General features: G+C 52.6%; 1 protein-coding gene across 3 annotated transcripts in view; it reads left to right on the forward strand.

Moving 5' to 3' along the window:
* Positions 1–14,226, forward strand: part of HACE1 (HECT domain and ankyrin repeat containing E3 ubiquitin protein ligase 1) — an 838,224-nt gene that overhangs the window by 753,457 nt on the left and 70,541 nt on the right. The gene's annotated exons all lie outside the window — the stretch shown is intronic.

The following is a 14,226-nucleotide window of genomic DNA, read 5'->3' on the forward strand; positions in this document are numbered from 1 at the left end:
CGCCGCCTGGCTGGAGAAGGGCACAGCAGGTGATAAGGCGAATAAGAAGGGCTCTTCGGTTGCCAAGCAGGGCGCTACTTCCCCGGCACGTTTGACCACGAGCCAGCACTATTGTTCGGGGAAGAGGAAGTCCGAGAACCCGGGTAGGCCGCTGGAGCGGACCCGGTCGATCTCGAAGGGGGAGCGAGGCGCTGACCCTCCCCCCAAGGCGAAGGCCCAGGACGCACCTAAGGTGGTGAGGGCTTTGATCCACCCGGCAAAGGCCTCTACCGAAGTGGTCGCTGCGACCCTGGCGAAGCCGGCTGAGACTATGCCCGTGGAAACGCCCTCTGGGCCCAGAGTATCCCTGCCACCGCGGAGGGATTCCTCTTTCCAGCCCAACGCTAAGAACCCCGTGAAGCCCCCGGCTGAAAAAGAGGGGTGGGGGTGGTGGCCATTACAGTCTCTGAAATAGCCTCTGAGCAGGAACGGGTGGAAACCGAGAAGGGCCTCAACGAAAGGTCCATAGGCCTCAACGAAAGGTCCTTAGGCCTCAACGAGAGGTCCTTAGGCCTCAACGAGAGGTTCATAGGCCTCAACGAGATGTTCGAGAAGGTTCGATCCCAGGCGGCGGTCCCTGCTGACGTGATCGAAGATAGCAACGACGACGACGAACAGGGCCCCGTGGAGCGACCATCCCGTCCGTCGCAGCCATTGCCCGAGCACCAGGGTAGCTCAGCGGCAATTTTTTTGACAATCCAATCCTTATGCACCAAGTTAAGACGAGATTACCACGGACCCCGACAGAGGATCCAGAACCAGGCCCTTCGGGAAGTCCTCCGAACAAGCGTAGGAGAGTCCACCCCGCTCCGCCCTTCGTGCCTGCGAGACCGGTGGACCCCTCATCCCCCTCGCCGGACCCTAGAGAGGATACGGCGATGGATACAGTGACGGGGACGGACGATGACGGCGGCGATGACACAGCGGACATCCCGTCGTCACCCCCCCCGCGGGCATCTCCAGCCGACGAAATTGGCTCCTTCCACGCCATGATAACCAGGGCATCCGAGCTCTTCCAGCTCTGCCCTGAAGAACAGAAAAAGGAGGGGTTTCTGTACCAACGACGAGAGGCCAAGAGGAAGTAAATCCTTGCGGTGCCTTTACTCGACGACATCTGGGACGAGGGGCTTGCTGTCCTCAAGAACCCTTCCACGACACCAGCCAAGAGGGACAGGTACGAGAAGAAGTACCGAGTCCCTGATGCCGCCCCCTTGTGCCTCAGGGCCCAGCCCACGCTGGACTCTGTCGTCTCGGCAGCGGCTAAGAAGAAGGCAGCGGGTGCGGCGGCTTCAACTTCCACTTCCCCGCCGGACAGCGAGGGCAAGAAGTTGGACTCTATGGGACGACGAGTCATCTCATTTGCGCCGACGACGATTAAGGCAGCCAATGCCTTAGCGATCGTGGCCCGCTACGACAGGGAGCTCTGGTTCAAGATAGCTCCCCTGCTAGACTTCCTTCCTGATGAAAAAAGGGCGGAGGCCCTAGAAATTCTGCAGGAAGGCGAGGTGGCGTCGGATCACGCCATAACGGTGGCAACGGACATTGCCGATACCGGATTTTGCCAACTGGGCAACAGAGTTTGCCTCCAACGACGAGGATGGCTCAAGGCGACAGACTTTCGCCAGGACATCCAGACCAGGGTGTTGGACATGCCGTTCGACGGCAACAACCTTTTCGGTAAGGCGGTGGATGAGTCCCTACAGGCCATCAAGACTGACTCGGAGACGGCCCGGGCCCTGGGGGTGCTTCAACAGCGACAGCCCTTTTCGGAGCTGCGGATGCAGACAGGATGCCTCCAAAGGATCCAGCGGTGGCTCCTCCACTTACTGCCAGGTGGCCCGCTTCTCCTCTTCCCAGGAGGCCTACAGAGGTTGCAGCAAGCAAGGGGGGGTCCCGCCGCCGTCGCCAAGGAGGCCAAGGCGGCAAAGCCTCCTCCAAGCAAGACTGACCGGACCGGGTTGTCGGGCCCCCACCAAAGCACCCCGGTGGGAGGCAAGCTGACGAAGTTCGTAAGCGTGTGGGAGTCCATCTCCACCAACCGTTGGGTGTTGGACACCCTAGCCAACGGGCACTCGTTGGAATTCCAAAAGAAGTGCCCTCGCATTCCTCCTGTGGCCAGGAAGGAGAATCACGTCCCTCAACTACTGTTGGAGGTAAAGGCGATGCTCAAGAAAGGTGCCATCGAGCTCGTCCCCAGAGGGCTCCGGGGCTCCGGATTGTACTCAAGGTACTTCCTCGTCAAGAAGAAGACAGGCGGTTGGCGCCCCATCCTGGACCTGCGTCGCTTAAACAAGTACATCAAGGCGCAGAAATTCAGGATGGTCACCCTCCAGCACGTGCTGGGACAGCTGGAGGAAGGCGACTTCCTATCGTCTTTGGACCTGGAGGATGCTTACTTCCAAACCCCTATTCTAATAAGGCACAGGAAGTTCCTCAGGTTCGTGGTCCAGGGACGCCACTACCAATTCAGGGCCCTTCCGTTCGGATTAAAGTCGGCACCCAGGGTTTTCACCAAGTGCCTGGCACCAGTGGCGGCGCGGCTGCGTCTGCAGGGGATCCACGTTTACCCCTACCTGGACGACTGGATAATCTGGGCAAGGACAAGGAAACTCGCCGTCGAACACATGGCGAGGACCGTCCGGTTGCTCACGGGGCTAGGGTTCACCATCAACTACCCCAAATCCCACCTGGTTCCATCGCAGATAGCACTGTTTCTGGGAGCGAAGCTCGATACAGTGGGGCAATTGGCCTCCCCTTCAGGGGAGAGGACCAAGACCATCCTGGGCAAGGTGCGGCGCCTGCTAGCCATGGACGTGGCCAGGGTGAGGTCCATCAAGTCCCTCCTCGGGATGATGTCCTCATGCATCTATCTTGTACCCCTTTGCAGACTTCGGATGCTTCCGCTACAGGAGTTCCTCGACGCCCGCTGGCTTCAGGCGAGGGGCTGTTTCGAGGACAGGATCCCACTCGGCGAGGAGTTCCGTCGGGTGATCTTCTGGTGGGGCGTCCGTGCTCACCTCACGACAGGCACGGAATTCCAAATCCTGGCGTTTCAGGAGACGGTGACGACGAACGCCTCTCTGGAGGGTTGGGGGGGCCCACACCGGGGACCTCCACGCAAGAGGCCTTTGGCTCCCGGAGGAGAGGTCTCTCCACATCAACATTCTGGAGCACCGAGCAGTGTTCTGGGCTCTCAAGTCGTTCCTTCCGTCCCTCAAGGGCAAAGTGGTGAGGATCTTCACCAACAACACCACCACAATGTTCTATATACGGAAGCAAGGAGGCACCAGATCCCCAGCCCTATCCAAGGAGGCCCAGGATCTGTGGCACTGGGCTGTCGCCCAGGGGATGTTTCTGGTTCCCTTCCACCTGGCAGGAATAAAAAACACCATTGCGGACTCACTCAGCAGGGAGCTGCGCTCGTGCCACGAGTGGGAACTGCGCCAGGACCAAGTGGATCAACTCTTCCAACGATGGGGCAAACCCCAGATCGACCTGTTCGCGACGGCGGCGAACTCCAAGTGCCAGAGGTTCGCCAGCAAGTTCCCACAGCCGAGGAGCATGGGCAATGCTTTCTCGTTCCCTTGGGACGGCCTGTTTCTATACGCGTTCGCTCCGTTGCCGCTCAGCTCAAGAAGTCCAGGTGCAGGATGATCCTCGTCGCACCGGCGTGGCCGAGGCAGATCTGGTTCCCGGACCTTCTGGACTTGTCAACGTCCCCACCAGTCAAGCTGCCGGCGGACGCGGATCTTCTCTCCAGAGAAGGAGGCGCCATTCTCCATCACGACCCACAGTCGCTGAACTTGCAGGCCTGGCTCCTGCAACACTAGAGTTTGGAGGGTACGATATCCCGGCTGATTGCAGAGAGGTTCTTGCAAAGGCCAGGGCGTCCTCAACTCTCAAGTGTTACGGTCAAAAATGGAAGAGGTTCTCTGTCTGGTGCCGTCCACACAAGATTAACCCTCTGCAGATTATGGCCCCTCAAGTGCTGCTGTACCTACTGTCGCCGGCCAAAGCTGGACTGGCTCACGCCTCCATAAAAATACATCTGGCTGCCATCTCCCGATATACCGGGACTACGGGACGGGCGTCTTTGTGGTCTCATCGCCTGGTAAAGGAATTTATGAAGGGACTATTCCGATCATTCCCGCCGGTGAAGGCCCCTGTCCCGGCGTGGGAGCTTAATGTGGTGCTGACCAGGCTCATGGGACCCATTCGAGCCTATGCATTCAGCGCCTTTGAAGTTCCTGTCATGGAAGACAGCGTTCCTCGTGGCCATCACCTCTGCACGACGAGTGGGAGAGATTCAGGCCCTATCTTGCAAGCCCCCATACTTGACTTTTCATGACAGGAGGCTAGTGCTGAGGACGCACCCCTCCTTCATGCCCAAGGTGCCGTCGGACTTCCACCTCAACGAACCCTTGGTGTTACCAGTTTTCTTCCCGTCGCCTTTGACGCCGTCCGAGAGGACTTTGCACTCCCTGGATGTAGCTAGAGCACTGAAGTTCTACGTGGACCGCACAAAGAGTTTTCGGAAGATGTCACAACTGTTTGTGAACTTTGGGTCTGTGAATCAAGGGAAGGCTCTCTCGAAGACTTCCATTTCCAGATGGCTCTCCGGCTGCATCATGCATTGTCACCGGTTGGCAAACTGACCGCTGCCCAGCCGTCCGAGAGCCCATTCGACCAGAGCGATCGCTGCTACCACGGCGTTCCTGTCTGGCGTGCCCCTGCTGGACATCTGCAGGGCTGCTACGTGGAGGTCGACGCACACCTTCACAAGATTCTACTGCGTCGACCGGGACTCCAGGGAGGAGTCCAGGGTCGGCCAAGCAGTGCTGCGCAACCTGTTTGCTTAAGGTGAGCCTGGTGAGGAGGTAAGAGATGCTTAATGTTGAGTTGTTGTATTGCTTAATGTTGAGCCTGTTACCACCTCCCTTGGTTGTGCATGTGTATACTGCTATGTATTCTTTTATTCATGAGCATGTGAATCCATGCCAGACCCCATGCTGGAGAAGGAACAAGTTACTTACCTGTAACTGTTGTTCTCCAGCATGGGTCTGGCATGGATTCACATGCGAACCCTCCCACCTACCCCTCTGCGGCTCTTCACTTGGTCATACTGCCACTTGGCGTGCTACCAAATCTGAGGATGGCTGCCAAAGGCGGGGCTTAGAGAGAGGGCAGTCATTGGCGGGGGGCAGTATGACCCAGAGATCAGTGATTGATTACTACTAAGAAAGACAGATCAGAAACAAAACTGACGCTGATTTTTTTCTTTACCAAGGATTCCCAGCCGGACGACGGGGAATATTCATGAGCATGTCAATCCATGCCAGACCCATGCTGGAGAACAACAGTTACAGGTAAGTAACTTGTTCCTTCCATGGTGCATGTCGGTCACGGGATGGTTCGCACGTTGCGCCTCATGCGACAGGTCCTTTCCGGCATCTGACCCCCACGCACTCTGCCTAGATTTCCTGGGGATTGATCACTGGTAGGATGCGTGCGACGCTTGCGGTGCCTTAACACAGAGGATACTCAATTATAGACTAGTAAGGTGGAGGGAAATATTCTCCAGATCTCTGCCGGATCACATCAAGACCTTCATCAGCAAATGTCCAAGTCTCAGGAAAAGGTAAGTCCATTGTTTACCAAGGCAGACCAGCAGGGGGACTCCTTTCTGGGGAGTTCTTCCATTGTGAGGCGTCGCGTGGACTCTAGTTCTGGTGTCAGGCCTGAGGCTCACTAAGCTGCAGGCATACAAACCGAGGGATCGCAGGGTCCTTTCGGGCCTAGCACTGAGGGGCACAAAAGCTCTTCCACCAGAAGTATGTGTGAGGATCCTTCGGGTTCTGTGACCGGGCATATGCCTGAGGGGGTGCCTTCACGCAGCATGAGCCAAGCTATGAGTCAGTCGACTGAGGGTGTTCAGCCTACCGAGGCATCTTCCGAGGCCCGCACAAGTCACACATCAGCGTCTGAGTCCTCGCAGAGGACTGGTACAAGGGACACTGCGCCAAACCCTTATTTCCCATGCAATCCTGAGGTACCAGTGCAGAACCACAAAATGGCGGTCAGCCACGCAGTAGGCAGTGCCGGGCCTGATATTCACAAAATGGCGCTCAGCCAACAGACAGGCAGTGCTGGGCCCTCCATACACGTCATGAAGTCCTAATAAATGTTGGTGGTCGTTAAAGGGCTTATTAGAGAGTTGATTTTGCAAATATGGCTGCAGCAACCACTTCCTCTGGCACTGTTGTTGCCGCTGGCCCAGGCTCCTCTTGGGGCACTGTCTCTTCACTCACCACCCTCCCAACTGCCACTGCCTCCTCAGGCACCACTGGTTCCCATAGCTGCAGTGGCACAGGCCATAGAACAGGATGCTCTGAATACTGACGCCTTACAGGGGCAGGATCAGGAAGAAATACCAGACAAGGACACAGATTATGATGGGCACAATGGCGAGAAGAACTCTGCTTCTGCCAAATCATTCAAATTTTCATGGTGGGCCCAGCTGAATTCCTAGGTGTACCGTCTCCCAAGCAGGCACAACAGGAACCCGGATTGATGACAGAAATTCTGTCGCTGTTGGCTGGCAAAAAAAGTTGGCATTCCCCTAGAAAAAGACGTGGTAATGTTAGCCAAATAAGTATGGCATAAACCACATTCCGGTTTGCAAACCAACATGCCCTTGGATGCACGCTTCAGACAGTTGGAAAATGATGCAGTGATGTTTTCTAAGCCCTCTGCTTCTGCAGTGGCTTCATCGTCCACCAAATTTCTTAGCAGGCGGGACAAGCTACTAGAAAGCTTTAGCAGAAAGGTATACCTTAACGCTGGGCTTTACCTCAGTCAGGCCAGTGCGGACACGATCTTAGCAACGGTTAATCAGAAATTGTGTAGGGAGATAGCCGACTTCAAGCAAGAGTTCCAATTAGACAGGCAGGCATCCTTCAAGGCGTGTCTGGCAGAGGCAAAGGGGATTGCGCAAGATATGCTCAATAAATAAATAAAATGCTGGAGGCGTCAGTGACGCATATTGATACGGCGAGCAGAGGTATATGTCTACGGGTCGACATGCGCAGAACTGGTTGGATACATGCGATCAAGTTCGCCACATATGTGCAAGAAAGAATGATTGACCTCCCCTTTGAGGGATCAGAATTATTGCATTCTTCCACAGACGAAGAGCTCACAAACAAGAAAACGTGTACTCAAACGACCAAATCCTTTGCAATCCTAACTAAGCCCTCCACAAAGCCTTATACTCCGGGTCAGAGCCTGAGCCGACTTGAGCAAAAGGGCAGAGCGTTCAGAGGCTTCAGCAGCTTTCAAGAAAGGAGAACCTGTCAACCAGACAGATCTCCTAGCTTGTATAGGAGGAAACCATGTCCCTCTACTAAGGGATTCGTCCAGTCCTCTTCCTCGTCTTCATCCTGAGACTCCAGTAAAAAATTATGTACAAGTCTGGGCCCACAGCCCCCCTGCCCCGGTTCTGGAACAACTAGCGTCTTGTGAGCAACACCTGTGGATCCTCTCAATAATTTCCATGGGATTCAAACTTCCCATTCCATTCCCCACCCCTTCACTCTCCTCCTCTAATCAAGATTGCTTCCCCGGCACTACTCAGGGAAATTGCACAACTCTGCTGAGATCAAACAGGGAACCTGTAGCCCACCTCAGACAGGGACACAGGGTTGCATTGCAGTATATTTGCAGTCCCCAAGAAGAACCAGGCTGGCCTGATGGTAGTGCTGAATCTTTCTTTCCTTAATCTTTTCCTCCCCCTAGACAGATTCAAGATGATGACGCCAGCCTATATTGCAGAGGCTCTCTGCAAGGGAGATTGGATGTGCTCCCTGGACCTAAAGGATGGATACTTGCACGTCCATATCAATCAGCCACACAGGAGATTTCTACGCTTTACTGTGATGATCTAACATTTACAATACAAGGTGCTGCCTTGTGACCTCAACTCAGCATCCTGTTTTTTTTTTTTTTACAAAAACCATGAACACAATTGCAGCCCTGCTCCGGGTTGAGGAACACCATCTGTATCCTTACCTTAACAACTGGCTATTCAGGGTCAATTCGCTAGAGAGGGCATAGCATTTGTCAGACTCCAGTCTTCAGACTCAGGAGTGGCACGAACCAACCATCCCCTCAGCAGTCTGGGCACTTGCAAGTCTGACCTTATTCAAGTTACCGAGACTCCAGCGAGGAAAGAGGGTTAGGGACTCGATGGTTGGATAGGTTCAATTGTAGGGTAACCGGTGAGAGGGTTAGGTGAGGGGAAGTGGACAGGGAGGGGAACATCGGATAAAACATTCAATTTACATTCACAAGAAACAGTGTATACATATACAGCAGTGAGTCATAGAAGATGGAAATAGACTTAGCTCTGGGGTGAGTACTGGCTTCCTGCCTGCGTACTCTCTGGTCCGGTCGTAATCTGGAGCGTATTACCGCTGCAAGAGAGCATGGAGTTACAACCTTGTGTGTTACTTCACACACACACACCCACACACACTCTCAGAACTTCACTGGCCAGCATGAGCATGCAATTGGTTATTCACACCCTATTGCGTATGCTACATTTCAGAGCACTTTTAGTTAGTAGTTAGTTTGTGCGCGGGTTAATTCAGTCAACCAACAACGCGGTGTCGCCGCGTGGGGCCCCGCACTGTACTGATGAAGCCACAGGGTCGATCCGCCTATAAACCAAGGAAGCGCGGTGTCGGCCGCACATGGCTTGCAGCGGCTCGAGCACTCTGCTCTACAATATTTCCCCACGTGGCTATTGCCATGCAAACATCATGCGCTGCGCTGGGTTCGGGATTTCCCCAGGGTTACACGCGCAATATGCCAGGTTCGCGGTGCAGTGCCCGATCGTGACTTAGCTTTTGTTTGGCAAGGGGGTCAGAAAATGCGGGCGGAGTCCCCCTTGCGCGTGCCCCCAACTGCCTTCCTGGACCTCCGTGGTGGCTTCACCATATGTTCTCCCCTTATCTCTGGAGTCCCCCCAGCGCGAGCGCTACTTAGCTTTTCTTGGCGAGGGGCCAGAATGGGAGCTGGTTGGGGCGTGGCCCCTCGTGCTGATCCCCGACCTCGGAGCTCTTCCGAACACGTCTTCTCCTGCCGGGAGCTTAAGCACAAGCCCCGTGCCTCGGTTTTCTTTGTGCGCGTGCGCAAGTCCCGCCCCTCTTGGGCTTGGTCTTGTAGTTCTGTGCCCAGGGGGATCTGGGTAATGAAGTCTTTACTGCCATTCTCCTGCAAATGGGACATAACAGTCTCCTGTGAGGAAGTAGTCTGTTTCTAATGTTGCTAGCTCCTGCTAACCTTGGAGTCTTTAAGTTTTGGTCCCCCTTTGGGTCCATACTGGAAGGATTCATGTCTTGCCTCCTGACAGCATTCCTGTCAGAGACTTGTGGACTTTCTACACCAGCTGGGTTTTTCTCTTAATCTGAAGAAATCTTGGCTCTCTCCTACACAGAATATTCTCTTTCTGCGAGCCAGGTGGGATAGAGTGTTTCTCTGTGTCTTCCCCACATAGGAGAGGCTTTCGGACATCCAGAAGGCAGTACTACACTTTTTGAGAAGACAGATTACATCCACTTGGTAGTTCCAGCATCTCTTGGGACTGCTAGTCGTGTGCATTTTAACCGTTCCTCACGCCAGGTTGAAAATGAGGAGGATTCATTTTCATCTAGTGTCAGCTTGGGATCAGGAGACTGACTTGCAGCCTTTCCCTGTGTCGCTCGGCCAGGCTCTCTGTTTGTCATTCGAGCCCAGCAATGTGGTGGGAGGGGCCCAGTTCTGACAAGCAAGTCCTTCTATAGTGGTAACCACTGACTCTTCCCTAAGTGGCTGAGGAGCCACTTTGGAGAACAATTTCATACACGGAGTATGGAGCAGACAGGATTTGCAACTTCAAATAAATGCGCCGGAACTCAAAGCAATTGGTCTAGCGTTAAGAGCATTTCTTCCCCTAATACAGTGCAATGTGGTCCTGATGAGAACAGAAAACTCAAGTTCTGTGTTCTACGTTATCAAACCGGGAGGCACCAGATTCACAAGACTATGTTTGATAGCTGTGGATATCTGGGAATGAGCATTGTTGCACAACATACTGCTCAGAGTAGTTCATCTACCGGGGGACAGAAATTCAGAGGCAGAAAAGATCAGAAGGCTAAGCAAGAATTACAAGTGGGAACTACAAATCTAGTCCCTCACGCCAATGTTCAATCAATGGGGGTTTCCCCAGGCAGACCTCTTTGCGTCGGAATGCAACGCTATTTGTCTTCAGTTTGCATCATGGGAGAGTCCGGGAATCAATTCCCTAGGATATGCTTACCAGGTCAGCTAGGACCATCTTCGTGCTTATGCCTTCCCTCCGACACCACTGTTAGGTCATAAGCAAGTTCAGGAACTCAGTCAACTACAGGATGATCCTAAAAGCCCCATGGTGGCCCTCCCAGGTGTGGTACTCTGACCTGCTGCAATTGGAGGCACAGGACCCAATCACGTTGCCAATCGAGTCATAGGGATTCCTATCGCAGCAGGGGCGAGTCATGATCCACCCGGTCCCAAAGTGGCTAGCCCTAGTAGCTTGGCTTCTGATCAGGTAAAGTTACGGAACTTGAAACTATCGAACAGGATCCTTTGCATCATTCAGTGTGCTTCAAAAGAGTTAACCATATACCTTTACAAAAGTCAATGGGCAAGGTTTTGCTTTTGGGCAAAAGATAAATAAATTGACCCGCTCACCTACCCCCTTGATGATTTGCTGTCTTTTGTTGCACATATTGCTCATACAGGGGTTCAGGTTTACACATGCCGCAATTAGCTGGCAGCCATTGGGGTCTACAAAAATTAAAATGGCAGTGTTCACTGCGACCAATCCGGTGGTAAAAAGCCACCGTAAAGGACTGTCAAGGTTGTTTCCTCCAGTACACAGGCCTCACCCGGTTTGGGATCTAAATGTAGTTTTGCCAGCTGTAGCACACAAGCTGTTTGAACCTGTGGCCTCCACAGACATTAAATGGGTCACGCTCGGGACAGTCTTGTTAGTAGCACTTACTCCAACTCAAAGAGTTAGCAAGAGCCAGGCGTAGTCGGCGTCTGAGCCGTTCACAGTATTTCGCAAGGATAGTCGGAAACGGAAAAAGCACTACACTCTCTAGACCTACATAGGGGGATCAAGTTCTACCTCTTGCATGCAATAGCAATCGGGGAAAACAGAAGCTTTATTTGTCACATTCGGCAGCGACACAATGGGAGCACAAAATTCCAAGGCATATTTAGCCAGGTAGATGGTCTATGCCATTCAAGAGACGTACAAAGCACAGAGCAAGAGTGTCCCTAAAGGAATTAATGCGCACGCTGGAAGGGCAAAGGCAAAAGCAAAAGTGGTTGCATTCCAAAGACATGCATCTTGGGATGTCATCAGCAGAATGTCTACCTGGGCCACCCCATCAGCCTTCTGCTATCTTTGAAAATCAGCTCCAAGTCAGACGCATCCTTCGGGAAGGCGGTATAAAAAAACTGTTTGCGTTCTCATATGGCATGCAGGATTCCCCCGCCCGCCCCCACCCCTGCAATCGAAAGGGTTACGTTGAAATCACCCCTACAGGAGGGAGGAAAGGGGATGGAGGTGTAGGAGTAATAAAATGTTACTCATCGTAGTGACTGCAATACTCCTAGTCCATAGTCTGCTTTCCTTCATGCGACCCACCTTCCATCCCCCATCAAGTTGGAATTTACTCTAACTGTCCAAAGACCACAAGTAATAGCTTCCGACATGCAAAAGGGACTGAGGTGAGGCGCCGAAGGTCGCATGGTCACGCCTGCGGCCGTGCCCCCACGCACTATACTAAATTTAATGGGGAAGCTCAATATTTTGCTTCCAAAAGGTTCCCATGCCGTTCCCCGTACCTGGGGGATGCCCATGCAGGATGGAGAAAAGGGTATTATGGACTAGGATTATTGTAATTATAATTGGTTATTTATAACGCGCTTAATACCACAGAGGTTTCTAAGCACAGGTGCAGGATTCTAACCTGTGTTGCTCTGCATCGTCGTGCTTCCAAGACAAGGGCGTTGCCACTGAGCTATACTACCTGTGCTATTAGTCTCTATGGTGAGCAACATGTGTATTTTTGAAAATATTGGAATAAAGTTTAATAGCAGTTCTTGGATATTTAATTTTTAAAAAACTTGAGAAGCATCAGTCACCGGGAATGTCAGCGGTTAGCCTACCAGCTGGTGGGATGCCTCTCTCTGTGGAAATCACGGACCTTATCCAAGCACAGGTCGTCGAAGAGCAGATCCTTTAAGGACCCGCCATTGGTCCCACCATTGTCAACGCCCTCATCGACACAAGCCTCATCAACGACGACGTCATCCTTCAAGACTATCATCCCATTGGCCAGTCACCTTTACCTCTACAATGGTCACCTTTACCTCTACAACAGTCACCACGCCGAGGGTCTCTTCCGCCTAGATAGCCCGTCAACGGTCCCTAGGATTATTCCATCGACAACAGCACCTATTCCTGCTATGCAGGCTCCTGACGTAGCCTCTTTCCTGAGAGGCTCTGATCTGGTGAGGGGCATGCCGCCTTCCCTGGAATTCCTGCCCTGGCCCACCAAGGCTGACCTCTTTACTCTGGCTCCTATGGGATCCCCCGGGAAGTCACCGCTATCTGCACCAGTTCTGAAGAGGACCTGCAGATTTTTATTCGGATCAGGAGGGGGGCCATGGAGAAGCAGACCCCTTTCTGCTTATGCCTCATTAGGGACAAGTACACACAATTAAGACTACAAGTGGTAATACAAGTTCACCTTTGGTACAAGCCTGTACTACACTGTTAAAGTGGTAGCAGTTGTGGAGCAGCCAGACTTATCTCAAGAGCAAATGAGCAGCAGTAGAAACTACACACAGGACCACAATTACTATGACTCAAGCAAACACTGACTCAAGGTTTTTTTTGGTTGAAAAGTAAAAATACATGTATTTCTAAACCATCTGTTGGTAAAACACTTCACTTCTATTAAACAAAAATCACACGAAAATTACACTACGACAGTTCGGTCTTACTAAAGATACACGTATCCTTGGAAATAAATATTACCGGGATAAAACCACACTTAGCACCTTGGTTAGCAAAAGAGAGTTGGGGAAAAAATCATAGGCAACACTTTTGTCAAGGCAGAGAGAATCGGAGAACACTTGCTGACAGGAAATAAAAGTCAATAGGCCTGTGCCAATGTCAAGTGGAACTGGGTTCCTGTTGTCGAGGACAGTTCAAGATTCAACGTGGCCAGGAGTACTTGGATATTGTCAACAGAGGAAGCAAAAGTTATAAGAGGGAAGGAAGACAAGGGCAAGCCTTGGATGAGGATAAAAGGATTCACCCTAGTTTCTCGAATCTGGACACAGTACCTTATTCGTTGAAGAAGCTGGTGCCACGGCAGTTGTTCCTGGTAGTTTCCGGCAGACTCACAGTTCCTGGAGATTCAGTCATGGGGACAAGAAGGACAACGTCTGGAGTGAGCTGCACTACGCAGGGATGAGGCCAGCAGCAGCGACGGTGAATAAAAGGTGCGCTCCTTTAAAATAGGATAGGCTCTTCAGATGGCTATCCGGACCATTACAGCAGTGTGCAGCGATTTCGACCAAGAACGGGATCCTCTGCCTGTGGAAGATGAGTTGGTTGATCCCACCAGGCTCAAGGGAAGAAGACTGCGGACTGGATCTTCTCTTGTCATTGAAGGGTAGATAGCTCAGGAATGCAGCAGGGTGTTATGCTCACCTGGACCCCACAGGGGTGTCGATCGGACCCGGACAGCTGCAGTCTCCTTCAACGTGATGCGTAGTGCAGAGATGACTGTCTGGACTGGCCCGCCTAGTCTTGTCTGCTGGACCCAAAGAAGTATTTTCCTGCAAGTGGAGACAGGCATTAACCACCTGTGGGTTTTAGTGATGGCCTCCCAACTGTTCTCGGTCTCCCCCACTAATTACCTCCGATATCCCCTTAGTAACCTCACCTTATGTTCGTAAAAGATGAGCTCTCCATCCTGCGTGTCTTGCAGGGGCGCGTAGATATCAGTTACTTCACTGGTTTGAAGGCGTTGGGAGAGTTGCGGTAAGTATTGACTCTGACGTCCCTGGCGGGATTGGTAA

Source organism: Ambystoma mexicanum, chromosome 4p, assembly GCF_040938575.1.
Source record: "Ambystoma mexicanum isolate Mex_15411 chromosome 4p, UKY_AmexF1_1, whole genome shotgun sequence".
NCBI classification, from domain to species: domain Eukaryota; kingdom Metazoa; phylum Chordata; class Amphibia; order Caudata; family Ambystomatidae; genus Ambystoma; species Ambystoma mexicanum.